Source organism: Lutra lutra, chromosome 4 (assembly GCF_902655055.1).
Source record: "Lutra lutra chromosome 4, mLutLut1.2, whole genome shotgun sequence".
Lineage (NCBI taxonomy): Eukaryota > Metazoa > Chordata > Mammalia > Carnivora > Mustelidae > Lutra > Lutra lutra.
Genome location: NC_062281.1, coordinates 97,730,741 through 97,750,449, shown reverse-complemented (window position 1 = coordinate 97,750,449; position 19,709 = coordinate 97,730,741). Strand labels below are relative to the sequence as shown.

Sequence of the window (19,709 nt, the reverse complement as noted above, 5' to 3'; positions counted from 1 at the left end):
GTGAATTAAAACTTTAGTTTTTTTTTCTTACCTACCCCCACGTTAACAAAGAGAGAGAAGTGTGATGGCCATCCACAACACCCACAGTTCATGTGGTGTAGACTCCATGGGGCCCCTTCCTCGTACAACGGGTACGTTGCCAGCGGGTACCACTGCGTGGGGGCAGGAAGTTTACTTTGAAGGGGGCTCTGTGGTCAAGATGGTTCTGGTAAGGACAGTGCCTTCTAAGCCATCCTGAGGGAAATAAGCTGAGTCTGGATAGTCAGTGAAGGGAAACCCTGGGGTCAGAGGGGCAGGGCTCATGCTCAGGAGGCTAGCATGTGTATTGGGTGTTAAGAAGTGGGAATACTCGGTCCTTTGTGCTCCCCACAAGCTATCCATTTGCCACTGCAACCCTGGCCCAGCCCTTGGACCCAGAGATCCAGTAACTATAGGATTAAAGCCTGGTGCGCACAGAGTCTCCAGAACCCTTTCCAGCTCTCAGTGCTGACTCCGTGCTGGGTAGCTCCTCCACATCCATTTGGCTGCTCCCCTGCGCTGCTCCCGGATTGCTTGCCAGAAGGCCTGCCCGCATCCCATGTCCACCCTCCTTTCTGCGTGTCTGCACATAGGTTTCCCATGTGTGCGTGTGTGTGTGTGCGTGTGTCTGTGTGTCGTGTGTGTGTGTGTGTGTGTGTCTGCACCATGGTATCAGCTAGTCTTACCAACTCTTGACTGTTTTAATTACCACCATTTGGAATGGGATGTGCTAAAAAACAGAAGAACCACGAAGGCACTATTTGCCTGGCCTTTCCTTCAGAGTTTCCATTTGAAGGAATAATTACTGGATTAATTTTTCAAACTACCACCTCGGCAGTCTTTTTCTATGACAACAGTCCAGTCCTGTCACCCCTGACTCAGAACCTCCAGTGATTCTCCCACTGCACGCAGGAAGCAGTGAGACTCATTCCATTGCAGTGGCACTTTCAAGGCCCTCCCCCCTCCACAGCTTGGCCCAGGCCCCATCTGCATTTCCCTCTTCCTCCCCCGTTTCTCACGCAGGCCCTGAGTGCTTGGCCCACCTGTGTCCTCGGTAGGTAACTCACCTTGGAACGTCCTTGCTCACCCTTGCATCCACTATGTGAAATCCTTACCTGCCCTCTAACCGCTCACCTTCACTGTCACCTCGCCTGTGCAGTCCTTCCCAACCCACGTCCCAGAAGAAGTAAAATATGCTTGTTTCCTCTCCAGTGCTATTCTGTTCGCTCTTCGTTACACACTGTAGTTTGTGGTTCAACTCTATTTTTAAAGTCCCTTGAGGTCAGAAACCACGGTCTGGTCATCTTTGTGTCTCCTGGCCTAGAGCAACAGCCGCCCTCACCGCAGGTGCTAACCAGGTACCACCACCGCTAACCTACTGACACAGCAAGTAGCCATGCGGAATGGTGACCACATGTGGGCGTCGGGATATTTTATAGCCCTGAGCCCATTTCATGTTCAAGATAATTTTATGAGATAACATTATTTTCCCCATTTTACAGATGATGAAATTGAGACTTCTTGAGGTCAGGTCAGCTAAAAGGGGCAAAGCCAGATTTGAACCCAGATTTGTCTGAACTCAGAGGCCTATGCTCTTAATTACTGTACTTTTCCGGAACCTATCCAATCCAAATGGGTATATGCATTTCTTGGTTCCTTTCGATAGGTAACAGTAGTCAAAGAACTTAATTTCTTTTTTAATTTGGAAATAATTTCCAACCGACAGACATTTCAACACTCATGCTGAGAATACCCTTACATCCTATAATTTCATGAATCAGTACCACCTCAATTTTCTCTAAGCCTTTTGAAAGTTCCATATACAATACTGTTGTTCTTTTATGCCCAAATACTTTAGCATGTATATCCTAAAAAAAGGGCATTTTCTTATGTAACCATACTATAGCTACCAACTTCAAGACATTTAACATAGATTGATTCTTTTTTTTTTTTTTAAGATTTTTATTTATTTATTTGACAGACAGAGATCACAAGCAGGCAGAGAGGCAGGCAGAGAGAGAAGGAGGGGAAGCAGGCTCCCTGCTGAGCAGAGAGCCCGATGCGATGCGGGGCTCTATCCCAGGACCCTGGGATTGTGACCTGAGCCGAAGGCAGAGGCTTTAACCCACTGAGCCACCCAGGCACCCCCATTGATTGATTCTGTAATTAAATAGACCACCCATACCCAGTTTTGTCACTTGACCCTATACGGTCCTTGATGCAGAGGTTCCCCCCATCTTATACTCATTTCCGTTTTAGGGTCACAGGTGACAGTTGTCATAGCTCTTAGGGTCTTGTCACCTTCAGCCTTTTCCTTTTATCAGATTGATGCCTTTGAAGAAGACGTACTCCCTCTGTTTTAAAAAATGAGAATATTCTTCATTTTGGTTCTGATGATTTCTCAATAAGGTTGTGTATCCAAAGTCAGAATTGTAATAAGTAATGTTTTATCCTTCTGGATCACATCTGGGTGCACACTATCCATCTGCCCCTTTTTGGTGATAATTTTGACCATTCACTCCAGGGACTGCCGATTTCTCCCCTGTACAGTTAATAGTCATTTCATTTCAAGGGACAATCTATGGAAAATTACTTTAAGAATATGCAAATTTGGGGCGCCTGGGTGGCTCAGCGGGTTAAGCCGCTGCCTTCGGCTCAGGTCATGATCTCAGGGTCCTGGGATCGAGCCCCGAATCGGGCTCTCTGCTCCGCAGGGAGCCTGCTTCCTCCTCTCTCTCTCTGCCTGCCCCTCTGACTGCTTGTGATCTCTCTCTGTCAAATAAATGAATAAAAAAATCTTTAAAAAAAAAAAAGAATATGCAAATTTACTATTTCTTTTCAGAACACCCCACCCCAAATTTAGCATCTTTGGATGATCCTTTTGTAAGCCAAGCGAGACTGTGGTGGTTTCTTTACTGTAGCTCTTCCTCCATATTTACCAGTTGGCATTCTGCCTTTTTTTTTTTTTTTAAGTGTAATTGACAGATAACATTGTATCACTTTGGGGGTGTACAACATGCTCCATATTTGTATGCATTGTGAAATAATCAGTGGTTAACATCCATCATTGTACATAGTTACAAAATCTAGTTAATATCCATCTGTAACTATATATAGTTACACAATTTTTTCTTATGAACTTTGAGGATATAGTCTCTTAGCCTCTTAGCATCTTTCAGATCTGCAATCACAATATTATTAACTGTAGACCTCATGCATCCCCAGAACTTATTTTATACCGGGAAGTTTGTACCTTTTGAACTCCTTCACCTATTTTATCCACTCCCAGCCCCCACCTCTGGCAACCAATCTGTTCTCTGTATCTATAAGCTTGTTTTTTGTTTGTTTGTTTGTTTGTTTGTTTTTAAGGTTTCCATGGCATTCTGCTTTCAGCTGTAAGCAAAAGCCCTTGTCTGTATGCCTGCCTGTGTGTATCTGTTTACCTACTTACGTATTTACATATCTATCATTAGTATGTATTCATGGATTCCTGTTCTTTTCAATTATTTATAATTGTTTATAGTCTTTAATTATTTCGATGCTCAAATTTTCCCCAGGTTATCAGTGGGAACATCTTCAAGCTGGCTTTTGTGTCCTTTTTTTTAAAATAAGAGTTTTTACTTTGAGATAATTGTAGATTTACATGCAGTTGCAGGAAATATTACAGAGAAATTTTGTGGACCTTTACCCAGTTTCTCCCAATGGCATTTTGCAAAACCATAGTATAATATCACAGCCAGAGTAATGACACTGATATGGCTAAGGCACAGAACATTTCCATCACCAAAAGGGTCCCCCATGGTGTGTGTGTATGTGTGTGTGTGTCTAGCCACAGCCACTTCCTTGCCAGCCTGTCCCAAATCCCTGGTAACCACTAATCTGTTCTCCTATACCTGTGTCACTTCAAGAATGTTATAAAAATGGAATTGTATTGTATATAGCCTTTTGGGATTGGCTTTTCTCACTCAGCATAATTCTCTGCAGATTCTCAGTTGAGTTATATTATTTTAGCTATATAATAAGTTCTGGAATTGGGTAGATTGATTCCTTTTTATTCTTTCAAAATTGTTTTAGCTATTTTAGTTCTTTGGACATTCCATATAAGTTTTAGAATAATTTTTTCTATACCTACAAAAAATCTTTTTGGGATTTTTGATAGGAGTTTCAGTAAACCTATATACATCAATTTGGGAAGAACTGACATCTTTACTATGTTTTGTCTTCCAATATATGAACACTATATGTGTTAGAGATTCTTTGATTTCAGTGTTTTGTAGTCTTTAGCATATAAGTCCTGTATGTATTTTGTTAGATTTACACCTAAATATGTTCTTTTTGGGAGTGTCTGTAAATGGTATTATATTTTAAGTTTTGGTGTGCACATGTTCATTGCTAGTAAATAGAAATATAGTTGATTTTTACATGTTCTTCTTGTAGCTTGTGATCTTGCTGAACTCACATATTAATTCTGGGAGGCCCTTTGGGATTTTCTAGATTATCATGTCAAAAATGTCCCTTTCCAGTCTGTATGCCTTTTATTTCATTCTGTTGCCATATTGCTCCCCCTAGAACCTCCAGCACTATGTTGAATGGAGGGTGAGAATGGACATCCCTGCGTGTTTCCAGCCATAGGAGGGAAGCTCTGGTCTTCTAGCATACAGTGTTGCCTGTAGGTTTTGTAGAAGTTCTTTATTAAGTTCAGGAAGGCCCCCCATTCCAATTTTTTTTTTTTAAATTTTGAACATGTATTGAGTTTTGTCAAATAAATCAACTTGCAACTTTCTGCATCAGTTGCAATGATCATGTGGGTTTTTTTTTTTCCACCTTCTACTATGGTGGATTGTCAGAATTAACTTCGAAATATTGAACCAGCTTTGCATCTCTGGATGGTATATCCTCTTTATATATTGCTGAATTCTATTTGCCAATATTTTGTTAAGGAGTTTTGCTTCTGTATACATGAGGGATATTGATCTGTTGTTTTCTCCTTTTTGTACCTTTGTCTGGTTTTGGTGTCAGGGTAGAATTGGTGTTCTTTAAATATTTGGTAGAACTCCTAGTAAAATCATCTGGGCCTTTTTTTTTTTTTTTTTAGATTTCTTTTTTTGGAGTTTTAAAATTATGAATTCAGTTTTCGGACAGGTTATAGGGATATTTAAATGGTTTGTCTTGAATTGTGAATTGTGACGGTTTGTGCTTTTCAAGGAATTAGTCCACTTCATGTAAGTTGTTAGATTTGTGTGTGTTGAGTCGTTCACTATATTTATTATCCTTTTGATGTCTGCAGAGTCTGAATCAAATCTCCTCTCTTGTGCCCTGATACCAGTAATTTGTGTCTTCTCTTTCTGATTTAATTACCTGTCTGTCATATAGGTTTGCCAATTTTGCTGATCTTTTTATTTTTACTTTTATTTTTTTGCTGATCTTTTTAAAGAACCAGGATTTTGTTCATTGATTTTTTTTCCCTATTATTTTTCTATTTTTAATTGTATTGATTTCTGCTCTTACCTTTAATCATTTCCTTTCTTCTGCTTGCTTTGGGTTTCTTTTTCTTTTTTAGGTTATAAACTTGGTAGCCTAGATTTTTAATGAATCTTCTTTAAGTGTTTAGTGCTATAAATTTTCCCCTCAGGATTGCTTTAGCTGTGTCCCACAAATTTTGAGATGTTGTATTTTTATTTTCATTTAGCTCAATGTATATTTTTTCTCCTTATGACTTCCTCTTTGACCCGGTGATTATTTAGAAGCCTCTTGTTTAATTATCTAGTATTGAGGGATTTTCCTCTTAACTTTCTGGTTTTGCTTTCTAGTTTGATTTCATTATGGTCAGAGGACACTCTTTATGATTTCAATTCTTTTAAATTTGTTGATGTTTCTTTTATGACTCAGGATGTGGTCTCTCTTGGTATATGTTCCATTGATGCTTGAAGCAGTTGCTGCTGTTGGATGGAGTATTTGATAAATATTACTTAGATCCTGGTTGGTTGATAGTATTGTTGATTTCTTCTGTATACTTCCTGATTTTCTGCCTAGTTATTCTAGAGATTGTTGAGAGAGGAGTGTGTATGTCTTCTATTATTACTGTAGATTTGCTGGATTTTCCCTTATACTGCTCCCAATTTTTCCTTTATATATTTTATAGCTCTGTTGTTTAGTCTATACATTTTGGTGATTGCTATATCTTCTTGGTGGATTTACTTTTTAAAAAATAATTTTGTAATATACCTCTATGTCCCTGGTAATTTTCTGTGTTCTATGAAATGTGGTTTGATACTAATCTAGCCACTCCTGCTTTCTTCAATTAATGTCATTAGCATGATATGTATTTTTGCCCTTTTTACTTTCAACTTGCATATATCATTATGTGTAAAGTTAGTTTCCTGTAGACAGCATAGAATTAGGTCATTTTTAAAAAAGATTTTATTTATTTTAGAGAGAGAGAGAGAGAGAGAGAGAGTGCACACACACAAAGGGAAGAGTGGGAGGGAGAAGCAGACTCCCTGCTGAGCAGAGAGCTCAACGAAGGACTCAATTCCCGGACCCTAAGATCATGACCTGAGCCGAAGGCAGCCACTCAACCAACTGAGCCACCCAGGTGCCCAAACTGGGTCAAATTTTTAAATCCATACCATCTTTATTTGTGTTTTTAGATAATTTACATTTAATATTATTATTTATATGCTAGAACTTACCTCTTCCGGGTTTTTGTTTGTTTGTTTGCTTTCTATTCTCTGTTTTTTCTTTAATTTTTCCTTTTTGTATAAGTTACTTCAACATTTTTTAGTATCTTATTTTCACTTATTTGTAGTATTTTTGAATGTATCTCTTTGTATAGCCTTCTTAGTGATTGCTCTTGGCATTGAATTATATATACATAACTTATAACAGTCTACCAATGTTGTCAGATCTCCAGTTTGAGTGACATACAGAAATTCTACCTCACTTTACATTCCTTTGCCCTCTTCTGTTTATAATTGTCCCAGATATTTTCCCACATACTTTTAGAATGACATTACACAGTGTTATAATGTTTGCTTCAGCCATCAAACATCATTTAGAAAACTAAAGAGAAGCAAAGTCTGTTGTATTTACCTCAACTTTTCCTTCCTGATGTTCCAAGATCTTAGAGAACCTTTATTAGCCACTGTTTGAGAGTAATTGTGATGGTGACACATTCTCTTAGTTTTCCTTCATCTAAGAATATCTTGATTTTTCCCCATCTCTTGTTTTCATTGGTAATAAAATTCTTGTTTGACAGTTCATTTCATTCAGCATTTAAAAACTCAGGTGCCACTTTCTTCTGGCCTCCATGATTTCTGATGAGAAATATGCTCTTATTTGAATTGTGTTTTTCCTATAGGGAAAGTGTCACTTCCCTCTTGCTACTTTCAAGATTTTTTAGTGTTTTAGTCACTAATGTTTAGAAGTTAGATTATGATGTTTCTTGGTGTGGAGTTCTACAAGTTTATCCTCTTTGGGATTTACTGAGCTGCTTAGAGCTAAGGTTTATGGTTCTTGACAAATTGAGACATTTTCAGCTATTATTTTTTCAAGTACCCTTTTTTTAGCCCATCTCCCTTTCTCCTTTCCTTCCAGAACTCCAGTGACAGAAATATTAGTTCTTTTGTTATAGCCCCAAAGAATTCTGAAGCTTTGTTCATTTTCTTCTGTCTGGTTTATCTTTGTATTCATATTGGATATTTTCTGTTGCTTTATTTCCAAGTTTATTGATTCTTTCATCTGTCCCTTTCATTCTGCTGTTGAACCTACTCATTTTTTTTTAATCCTAAACTTTTCATTTTGTTCTTTTTAAAATATATTCTCTTTATTTGGTGAGACTTTCTGTATTTTCACCGAGTCTATTTTGTTATATGTTTCGAGCCTGTTCATAGGTGCTCCTTGATGCATTATTGTGATGGCAGCTTTAACATCTTTCTCAGATAGTTCTAACATCTCCAGCATCTCAGCAGTCTATTTTTCATTCTACTTTGAGATTTTCCCAGTTGTTGGCATCACGAATTACTTTTGTTTGAAACCCAAAGTTCTAGGGATTATGTTAAGAGGTTCTGGGTCTTAGTTAAATCTTCTGTTCTCGGACACAGCTCTGGCACAGGAAGAGGGGAGAGGTGCCTTGTTACTACCTTGTGGTGGTGGAGATCCAGTCTCCCAGATGCTCACACTGAACGGTGTGGTGGTGGTGATGGTATGGAGGGTTCCTCACTGTAGGTAGCAGGAATGAAAGTGCTGGCTCCCTGCTTGTCTTTTTCTGACACATACAAATGGAGTGAAGTGGGGTGACTTGTTACTGCCCAGCCAGGGAGGGGGGGATATTTAGGTTCTCCACTTAGTCTTTGTTCCTGTGAATGGGGTTGAAGCCATTGTTCTTTTTGGGTTTGTTTTTGTTTTGCGGTGATGAATGGCTGGCATAAAGCAGTTCTTGTCTAAAAAATGTTCTGTCCTGCTGGGCTGCCCCTTTCCTGGGCCTTTGGAAAGGCCCTACCAAGTGTGCTCTTGGTAGGGGCTTCTTTTGTTGTTCCTCTTGGCATTTCTGAGTTGTTGTCTTCTCCAGCACCAAGTCTAGATCGGGTATGTGAGGCAGAGAGAAGCCCAGGGACTCACCACTGGGTCATTCCTTGGATCCCGGGGTCCTAGCTGATCTTCTCTCCATCTTTCAGAGTTGTCTTATGTTTGTTTTGTACGTGATGTCCAGGGTTTTTAGTAGTATGTAGTGGGAGAAATAATGAAAAGTACATTTATTCCATTTTCCTGGAGCTGAAAGTCCTCCTGTGTCCTTTTGATGTGCCCATCACTTTTGGGTTTTTTGAGCACTTAAATAATTTTTGGCATAAAAGATATTCTAGATTCATCTTTCATCTCCCCTACTCCAACTGTGGAATTAGCCATTTCTCCAAAAGGCCCTTGCTCTGTTTATTGCCCTCATAGGATTTTGCAGTGGGTGAGAGCGGTAAGTCTGCACCTCCAACAAACCCATTACCACACTACAATGAAAGATCATATTCTGCCACATGTAGAAACATTTATTAACTTAATTCTTATTATCAGAGAAGCACAGAATAAAATATCTTGCATATTTTAGAAGTCCTAGCTCTGTGGTTTTATTGGTGTTCTGAATACTGTTTACACAACAGGTCACTACAGAAAAACTCCCAATTTTCCATAGGGAGGTACTGACACTTCCTCTCCCCACCAGATGCAAGTAGACAGATTCTTCCAGAATTCATACTGTCTCAGGACCAAGGAGGGAATTTAGTCTAGGGCATCACTCCTGTATAAAGAATACAGAGCACCGTGGATCATCTCACAAATTCACAGAAGGGCAGTGAATGTCTCTAAAATATATTGAGCTAATTCATGTATGTTGGGTGTCTTTAATTTCACCAGAGATTGCCCTTTTTTTTTTTTACAGTCATCATTGCTAGTCAGCAGGCCACTATTTTAATCGGATAGAAGCAAACAAGTTTGGCTGATAGAGACTGGGATGATGGAAGTCCTTGCAGGAGCTCTCTGTGGAGAATGGGCTTTCTAAGAGAAGGCCAGCTGACCAGCACTGGACAGCGCAGCCTCAACTAGAATGCTCCTACACCAGCATGGGAGCTAAGTGATGTTTTTGCAGAATATCCCACAGTTTGTGCTTCGTACTGGGAGGTAAATCAGATCCCATAGCAACACTGTGCTTCAGCACAGCAGACCTCAGTACATTTCAATGGCATTGAATTAAATTAATACTACTGAAATCTATAATTGGGAGCCCTTTTACCTATTATCAGAGGGACACCATTATTACTAAATATTCTTTGAGCACCTACTGCTTGCCTGATGCTAGAGAAAACCTTTGTGCCAGCCAAGGAGGGAAAGTGCCATCAGACCCAATACTCCAGAACAGCGGGAAAGGGCACCCTGGTCCCCAGGCCACGTCCTGTGCCGGCATCCAGGGGCTCACCCATTACAGCGCTCGACTGGAGACTCAATATGGAGACAAGGGAGCCCAGAGACCTACTGCTCCCCAGATTAAGATTGGTAGATGCAGGAGAAGTAGGATGGAATAGCTTTCCCAGCAAGGGCTGATGTTTAAAGCAGCTGTGAGGAAAAAAAGGGCTATGGGCTAAAATGGCCTCAGCTAATCCTCTTGTCATGTCTCCCTGATCACAGCTGGGGTGCATCTGTGAGTCACTATCCTTCTTGCCATCTGGCTTCTTTGTCACACTGGCACTGTGTATCTGTCTCCTTCCCTCCCTCCTCTCCTCTCCCTTGCTCTCTCTTTTCTCTCCTTTTTTTTCCTGGTCCCTGTCATTTTGTCTTTTGGCACCTGGGTCTCTCTTCCCACACCTCTCTCAGTCTGAGTCTCTCTGGCTTTCTCGTCTGCCCCCCATTTGTTTCCCTCTGCCTTTCTCTGTGTTTCTGTCTCACTCGCTCTCTCTGTCCTGCCTTTCTCTCTGTCTCTTTCTCCCACGTTATTGCCTCATTCTCGGTGTGTGTCTCTGCCTCGTTTTCTCTTTGTCTCTCACTCTTTCTTCCCCACCCCCTAACCCTCCTCCTGTTACTCACCTGCCCTTTCTCATTCCCGAGATGCACAAATACTTGGATGTATATGCCGCTATCCATCTGGATCATACGTCTGTCATTACAGATTGATCGGGGCCCGCTACGTTCCTCCCGCGGTGGAGAGGCACACTTCGGGCCCCCATCCCATCTGGAGGTCAGGCACTTATCCACCTCGGGTGGATCTCAAGTCACAGATACTCTCTGTGCAGACAAGGATCCTCAGTCTCCAGTAGGTGCCCCAAGACGTGTCCAGAATGGCAGGTGCAGGTGGGGGTGGGGTGGTCCAGCTACACAGCTGGGGATGTCTGCACACCACTGCTCTGTGGGATCTCCAGGGGGTGCTACATGGGGATGCTGGCGGCATGATTTGGGGTGAGTTATGTTTGGAGCCTCCCGGATGCTAAACCAGCTGCTTCCAGCCTGCGTGGGTTCATGATGTTTTGCGAGGGTGGTTGTGGCCTGCTGCCCACTCTGTGGTTGGAGGGGTACAGACAGAAGCCCACGGTCCCCTTGGGATCCTTAGCGGCAGTGAGACCATTCTATACCGAGAGCTTGGGGCTGCAGATGAGCTTCACGAGGCTTGGTAGGGAGAGGACAGGGAGGAGGCAGATAACCGTGACTACCTTTTCATTTGGTCTCTTGTGAGAGGTTTCTCCCAGAGACCTTCCCCACTTGCTGCTTAGCGTGTCCTGCCAACAGCCCTGAGCTGTAAATGAAACAACAGGCATGAAGAGAATTTAAAGAATTTGCCCTAAATCACATATTTAATAAGTCGCTGGTCTGGGTTCAGTGAGCTCATATTTTTTCTACTACCTCAGTGATTTTCAGACTTTTTTCTGCCCCATGACAGAAGCCTTTAGATTTAATGATCTCTCAGCTGGGATTTCAGGATTTAAAAGAGCTAGGTGCGGGTGCCTGGGTGGCTCAGTGGTTTGAAGCCTCTGCCTTTGGCTCAGGTCATGATCCAGCAGGGAGCCTGCTTACCCCCTCTCTCTCTGCCTGCCTCTCTGCCTACTTGTGATCTCTGTCTGTCAAATGGATAAATTGGATAAATAAAATCTTAAAAAAAAAAAAAAGAGCTAGGTGCTTCACTGCTGTCAGTGAAGAGGAGCGGGGTCTGGGGCTCCAGGGTCCCCCAGCAGCTGCCAGCCATCCTGGGCAGCCCAGAAGCACCTCCGTGCAGAACAGGGGGAGGAGCTTGGCTCCTCCTGGGAGGAGTGGGTGCAAGCGTGGGTCAGTGGATTGATGGGAACGAAGGTTGGCCAAGTGACTGTAGGACAATGGCACATGAGCGAATAAATACCTACCCTGGGCTGCCCATCACCTGTTTGGATTTGCCTCTGACACAGTGAATTCTAAGGAGGAAGGGTAATAGTCATGATGTTTGTTGCAAATGGAAACATACCAGAATGTGTGGGCTCAGAGTATCTGGTGATTTCCTCAGTGTCACACAGTAAATGGAGGAGCCTGGCCACAGATTCCTGGGGCATTTGACTGAAGCAGAAGGAAAGAGAGAATGAGCCTACCTGTGAATCTGTCACTCCACAGCTAGCTTGCCTTCCCCCAGGTGATCATGCAACTCACAGGATGTCTGTTTCCATCCGGTGAGGATCCTGGCTAGCAAGTCCCCTCAGCTCTCCAAAAAACGCCCCCAAAAAGCAAAAACACACAAATACTACCAGAGTAGTAATGATCTCATTAAGCTTTAGTAATTGTCAAGCCCAAAGAAACTTGGCAGTTTACTGATAGAACCAAAAATAGCCAGGGAGAATGAGGTCTGACAAGCTGCAGCACCCGAGCTCCATGGAGGTTTGCCTGCATCGGGCTCAGCAGCCCGCTGCCCTGCGGGGGCCGGTGCCACCCACGTCTCTCCTCAGGCAGACCCAAGAGGATGCTTGTCTGCTTTACATTTTTAGTGCAGAGCTCATCTTTTCCTTAGTCATTGCATTTTATTTCAAGGTACAAATAAAGTGTCCGGCTCACGTACCCTTACGCCCAGCACGCAGGGTGTGTGAGCCCTGTGCGAGTTCCCACACTCTACTTCTGCCGTGGACATCGGAGCCCTGTGTGAGCACTGTTCCAAGTCCTGGAGTGGTTTAAAGCAGGTGGTATGGGTGGCTTCCAAGTTTCCTGCTGCCACTACCAAACTGACAGGAGCAGCAGTGGTGGGGGAAAGAATAAAGAGAAGGAGGCTCAAGGAGCCGCTGGGTCCAGCCGTGCCAGGTGGGTTGTTCCTTAGCCCCCACCTTTTTAAGGGCTGCTCGTCTCTGCACCCCGCGTTGAGCTCATCTTTGTTTCGGTGGATGTGGTCCCCAGCCAAACCCTTCATGAATTTCTAGCATTAATTCAGTTTTCATGACCTCTGTAGTTCCTCGGGATCTTCTTCAAATTTCTGAAGCGGTGGCATTGAAACTGGCCCTGGAGCCATTGGTAGCTTATCCATTAGTTGGTAAATATCCTAAATATACAGATGCGTGGTCTATAGACACTATATGGTTTTTATGGAAATTATTTAGTATAAAATGAGAGTTAAAAAGAAAGCAAGTGTAAAGCCCATTGACCTCTCACATAAGACCCCTGGAAATAAGTATCAAGATAGAGCCTATAGAACCCTATAGTTGAAGGAGATTGTGTTAAAAACGCGTTTATTAAAACTACCTCCCCATAAGCTGCCCCCCACCTGCCCCTTATTACATTCAGGTCAGGGCTTGCAGAAGTTATTCATGGAGGGTTTGGGGAAGGGTGAATAAAAGGTTATGTAGATGTGATTAACTTGGTATTAATGCAAAAAAGAACCCCTCTGATCTAGAACTATTTTAAAATGAGCTAATAGCCATTGGGGTGAATTTATGTAGCAAATTGCTGTCTGCCGTATTCAAATTATTCCCCGAGCTCTGACTCATTCAGAAAGTACCAAATATCACAGAGGCACACAATTATCATGCTTAATTAATGTTTGCAACCCAAAAGAGTAAGGTTGGAATCTTTAATATCATCGTCGATATTGAAGAACTGAAATTGACTGATTATTATCTTGAGATTAATATATTTTCTCCAAGCCATACCCTGGGGTCAAAAGACCGAGTATTAAAACTATTTGAAAAATTCACTGCAATAATGGCTTTAGGGGCTAATTTTTTTTTAATGTCTTGCTTCCTTATGCCAGTACCACTGATTGTTATAGCCTGCACACTTCACCCATTAAGTGGTAATTCAGAGTGACAACTACATTGAAATGAAGCAAGTTAGTTAATCACCATGAAACCATCCCTGAAATGCCCCGTCCAAGCACTCCTGAGTCACTGGATGCCTCTGATTACCTGATTTTCTCCTGAAGCGAGATCTTCCCGTATGAAGCGGTGAATATGTTTACGGGGCGACAGGACGGGGAAGGGCTGCAGCTTGGTTGGGCTTGTTATCGAGCCCCGAGAATCTTCCAGAGAGCCATAAGCGGTCTGCTGCTTGCCTGCAGATTCCCCGAGGAATGGCCTGCAGGCGCACGTCAGGGACACCGTTACTTGCTTGTTCCAGCCCTGCAGCCTCGAGACACGGACACACTGAGGGTCTGGGTCGGGCTCTGGCCCTTGTCTTCCGACTTGGTTTTCACCAAAGCAGGACTGGGGGTGGCAAAGAGCTCCGTGCGTTGTCTGCCCGTTTTGGTTGGGCTGTCTGGACTGCTGCGGGGGAGCTTCCTTTGTCTTCCTTCTTCTTTAGGATCAAGTGGGCTCTGCCATGCGGTCTGTCCCCCACCGCAGGGAGGTCTGAGTCAGGGGGTGGTGGGCCGCAGGCTCATGAACAAGTTCTCCTTTAGGAGACACCCAGCAGCCATGCCAGGGGCTTGGGTGCCCCTCAGACACCTGCCATGGCTCCCACCTGGCTTGCGGGCTCCATGATGCTCCGTGGGTTGCTGACGGCCTTGTTCTTCCTGCTCCCTGCTTCTCTCAGTGGGGTATCTCTGGGCCCGTGAAAGGGCTTGCAGGGGCCACACTGCTTCTGTCCTACAGGCTTTGGGAAGTATGTTTCAGGGGCACAGATGCTGCCTTTCTAACCAGAAAACTGACATAGTTCTGTGGGGGCTCTTTTTCTCTGTAGCTTTCTTTCTCATTAATGTAGAGGCGAAAGATAAAGCCAGAGGATTCTAGATGTCAGACAGAAAAAGGAAACCCCTCTGATTCCAGATCTCCCTCATTCTTCCTGTTGCGAGAACAGCCCTCAGTGGCTCCCAGGGGACGCGGGAGGCAGTTCCTGCCCTGCCTGTCCACAAGCTCACGACTTGATCCACGAGGTCATGACATTGAGCCATTGGATGTGAAGATGCCTGTAAACCAGAGCCCTCACTCTTGTTACAGAAAGAGTTCAGCAAACATTTCATGAGTGCTGGCCCCGTCTCGTAAGCATTCAGACGCCAGCATGTCCGAAAGAAGGTCACGCCATTGTACGTGAGAGACAAGTCAATGTGTAGCTCACTGAACACCAAATAGGGAGCTGGCAGGATGGAGGACGTGGTCAGCTCCAGTAGGTCAGGTAGGGCCGGGGAGGGTGAATAGGTGTTCAATGGGGACAAGGTGGAGCTGGGGGCACAGCCTGAACCGAGGGCAGCCAGTTCCTGGAAGTGTCACACAAAAGTGGGGTGATGGATGTTTGCCTTCCCGTGGGGAGCTGTGCCCTCCCCAGGGCTCTGCATTCCAGTGGCCTCCATTATTCACTTGTGAGTGAGGCGTCATTCGCATTCACCTGCTGTGAGCCCAAACAAGGACAGGCACGCACAGCCTCCTCAGGAAGGGAGAGGACCACTGCTTGGATTGCTTAGGGTGAACGGTTTTTATTTACCATGCACTCTCTCTTCCGTTAGAGTGGTCTGTGGCTACTGCATGTTTCTCAACTCTTGGTCCATGAAATGTCACCATACATTGGTGGGATGCAGCAGGGGAAGAACACACAGTTCAGGTCACAGGAGAAAACTGAAGCAGAGCCAGACAGCTCTGTGACATTGACAGAGCTGTTGAGAAGTTGCTCAGGCAGAGGTTGGATATGTGTCTGAATTCTCAAGAGTTCGTTTAAGGGGGGGTTCCTCTTGCTTTTTCATCTCTTTCATGACCCATTTAAAGAGCATCTCATAATCTGTATTCCGGTGCCTTAGGGAAGGGATAGCATCATGCTGTTCAGCAGAGGGAAAAAAAGCAAACAAGCTGGGGGGGTGCGTTTTTGTGCCATGTGGGTATATGAGGATGTCAAATAGTAATAGTAGTTCAATTAAAAATATGGAAATTTGAGGGGGGCACCTCGGTGGCTCAGTCGGTTGAATGTCTGACTCTTGGTTTCGGCTCAGGTCATGATCTTATGGGTTCTGGGATCGAGCCTGGCATCTGGCTCTGTGCTCAATGGGGAGTCTGCTTGAGATTCTCTCCCTCTGTCCCACCTCTCAACTTGTGCATATAAAAAAAAAATGCAAATAATAATGTGCAAATAATAAAATAAGATAATAAAATTGTTTAAATGTGCAAATAATAAAAAACAAGATTTATTTTAATTTTAAATAAATAAGATTGTTTTAATTAATTTAATTAATTAATCTTTTAAAAATATAGAAACGGTAGGTATTTGTGTTTAAAACCTATACTGTGGAATGTGATAAATCCCTCCCCCCCCAAATAAAACACTTTGGAAGCTAATTTTTAAGTGCATTATTCGATTCTCTGCACTCCTAGCTTTCTCGTGTTCCCAAGCACAAGGCCCATGTGGTTTAGCTAATTCAAGCATATGGTACTCAGAGAAGGTGGTTTTGAGACCAGTGTCTGCATCGGCCGCAGGCTCCCTGGTTTACTCTAGGGTTATTGTGTCTGAGCTACGGCTGCGTCATCTATAAAATGAGAAGAATAATAATAATATCTGTTATAAAGGTGGTTGTTGGGATTAGGGGAGAATATTATGTGAAAGTTGGTTGTTGTTGTTTTTTATACTGTATTTATTTTTTGGGGTGGGGGAATTTGGGGCAGAACATTTTATTTTTATTATTTTATTTTATTTTTTCATAGATTCATTGTTTATGCACCACATCCAGTGCTCCAGGCAATACATTCCCTCCTCAATATCCACCACCAGGCTCACCTAAGCCCCTACTCCCCTCCCCTCCAAAACCCTCAGTTTGTTTCTCAGAGTCCACGGTCTCTCATGGTTCATCTCCCCTTCCAGTGGTTAGTTTTTAATTATCTGGTTGTAAGGTGATGAGCCTTCCCATTTGATATATCTCTGATACATAGTTTTCATCACTTGGATGTTAATTTTGTTTTTAGGATTGTATAAGCACACAGTCCACTTTAAAGCATTAATTAATTTTTTTAGATCTCCCTATTTCTGCCATTTCAGAAAAGCTACTGCTTTGACTTCTGACATTTCCTTCAAGCTGAAGGTTTGATGATTTCAAGGTAGATGCTAAAAGACATTTTGTTACTTTTTTTAGAACTTATCTTCAAGCTTCACTCAGTCTGTGATTGATCTATTTGGTGTCAAATAAGAGCTATTCTGGACAGCTCAACCCACGTCTCGATTTCCAGCTTGAATCCATTCTCTTCTCTGAAGCCCCCGCCCCATCCAGGCTGGTTTGGATCACCGTAATGACCTTTGACGTGTCTGTTCCACTCTCCGTGTTGTAGCTGGAGCACCTTTTCTTGACATCCAGCTACTTTACAGAGGTGCCGTCTTATTCTTCGCGTCTGAGCAGTAAGAGTCCAAATATTAAAAAACCTGGATGCTCCCCTCCTACCCAGTCAGTAGTCAACACTCTTCACTTCTGCTTTCATGCCTTTTTTTTCTTCCTTAAGAGCTGGATGGGGGGGCGCCTGGGTGGCTCAGTGGGTTAAAGCCTCTGCCTTCGGCTCAGGTCAAGATCCCAGGGTCCTGGGATCGAGCCCCACATCGGGCTCTCTGCTCGGCAGATAGCCTGCTTCCCCCCTCTCTCTCTGCCTTCCTCTCTGCCTGCTTGTGATCTCTGTCTGTCAAATAAATAAATAAAATCTTTAAAAAAAAAAAAAAAGAGCTGGATGGTTCTGCACGGCACCTGGCTCTGTACTCAACACAGCATTTGCCATATCTGTGTTCCTTTCATCTTTTATTTTTAAGACACTTGCTGCAGGTACCTGATTTTCCCTCTGGTCTGCTTTCTTTTGATGAGTGAATGATTGTGCCGATGCCTTTAGTTCCAACCCCCCTTAAATCCTTTTTGAGAATACAGTATAATACATGCCCGGCTTATGAACTTAATGATTCTGATAATCTTATGATCAAAAATACAGATGCTGGTTACAAGATGAAAATAGATTTAGCTAGGTCATCCTGAAAGTATTTTGTTTTTCTGTTCTTCCTCTTCTGTTAATGTATGGGGAAAGAAGATTTCCAGCTTTTTCAATTTGCAAGTGATTTTTCAATTTGATATGAATTACTATAAAAAGGACATTCTAGCTTTAGAATTTGGCTTGTCATTTAAAAAAATAATAGGAAAGTCATCCCTTTAATAATCTCTCGCCACTTAAGGGTTCGAATGACTTATAAATTTATGAATTTTACAATTTAAAGCCTCATAAAAAGTACATTTTTCAAGATTGTAACAGTCATCACATTTAGTTTTATTATAGTTTAGTTTCCAATGTCCTGGTGATATCCTGGTTTGAATTTTACCTGGGTACTAAGTATCGACCACAGGGACAAGAACATGTGCTAGCAATTGAGTCTAGTCTGGCAGGTGACCTCTTTCCAAAAGTTTAAAAGTAAGTCATTCCAGTACATCTTTTGAAATACTACAGGGATCACTGTCCTAGTGTATCTTGTCTGAGCCTTGACAAAATAAAACTCTTTAGATCATGTAATAGGTATGTGATAAATACATAAAGTATATTTGAAAGGTTTTAGAAGTTGGAAACAAAACTGTAAACTAAAATCTCACATGTTGGGGGATGGTGTACATGGAAAGCTGTTTGTAAACATACTGTCCTAAGTCCTTGACTTGACGTTTCTGAATGCACCATGCCCAGTTTACCTGGATTAGTCAGCGAGTTCTGCATTAGTCAGGGAATTCTTTGCATGCTTTAATTTGCTTTTTTTTTTAAATTTAACAATGGCTTTAGATTTTTTTGCCCATTCCTGAATGTATTCCAGGAGAAGTAGGAAGTGCATTACCCCAGTCAGCATTGACATGAAGAACAATTACTCGAAATTACTTTGACACATGAAACTGGCAGCCCAAGAATCAGAATTTGGAATTTGCCAGTCAAACATCCCATAGGCTACTTTTTCCTAAAATTGCCATCCAAGTTGACAGGTTTCTGGTCGTTGGAAGGATGATTATTATGGCCTTTTTCATGGATTTGAGAAGTTCTGCAGATGTGGTCAACAGAACAGTTGATTACTGACAAGACACATTAGCCATTTTTTATTAAATAAGCAGAAGACAGATCAGTATGAGCTTAAACATCTTGGCCATATAAACAGACTAGCAAAAATTGAGGTGCAGGATAATCAAAGCTAAAGGTGCTGGCTACATTTGAAAGGCATGCAAACACCAAAGCAGACACTAACACCATGAAAAACATAAAAAGAAGTTGTTTGAACTTCAAGGTATTAAAAATGAGTTCAGTGAAGCCTTGTTTATTCACCATTGTAGGAGAAGGAATACCCCTGTGACAAACACATCCTCCATTTTCTAGGCCAACCATATATCTAATATTTGATTATTTTTCAACCTGAAAAATGTCATCAGACATTTCTCACAAGTTGAAAATTCCACCACAGAACTGTCTATAATCCAAAATAATTAATTTTTCACAAAATAGAATTTCTCCTTCAAATTTCAGAACTCTTCTAATCTCTTTTATGTGAAAATTTACAATATACTTTACCCTTTTCTATACAGATCCTTAAGAAGATCTATACAGATCTTCTTACCATGATTTAATCTTTTTTGCTGACTCAGGCCATACTTACTGTAGAGTGTGGTGACCAGGGGTCTTGAAGAGGTTCAAGCATGTTTGGAGTAGGGTACTGGGGGAAGTGAGTTGGAAGAGTAGGGGGTGGGAGGACAGCTAGTAGGATGTTCAAAATCGGGATTTTAGAGATGATAACAGCTGTTGAGGATG

General features: G+C 42.4%; 1 protein-coding gene across 4 annotated transcripts in view; it reads left to right on the top strand.

Annotated features, from left to right (window-relative positions):
- SLC22A15 (solute carrier family 22 member 15) overlaps window positions 1-19,709 on the top strand; it is an 86,708-nt gene that overhangs the window by 15,498 nt on the left and 51,501 nt on the right. The window lies entirely within an intron of this gene.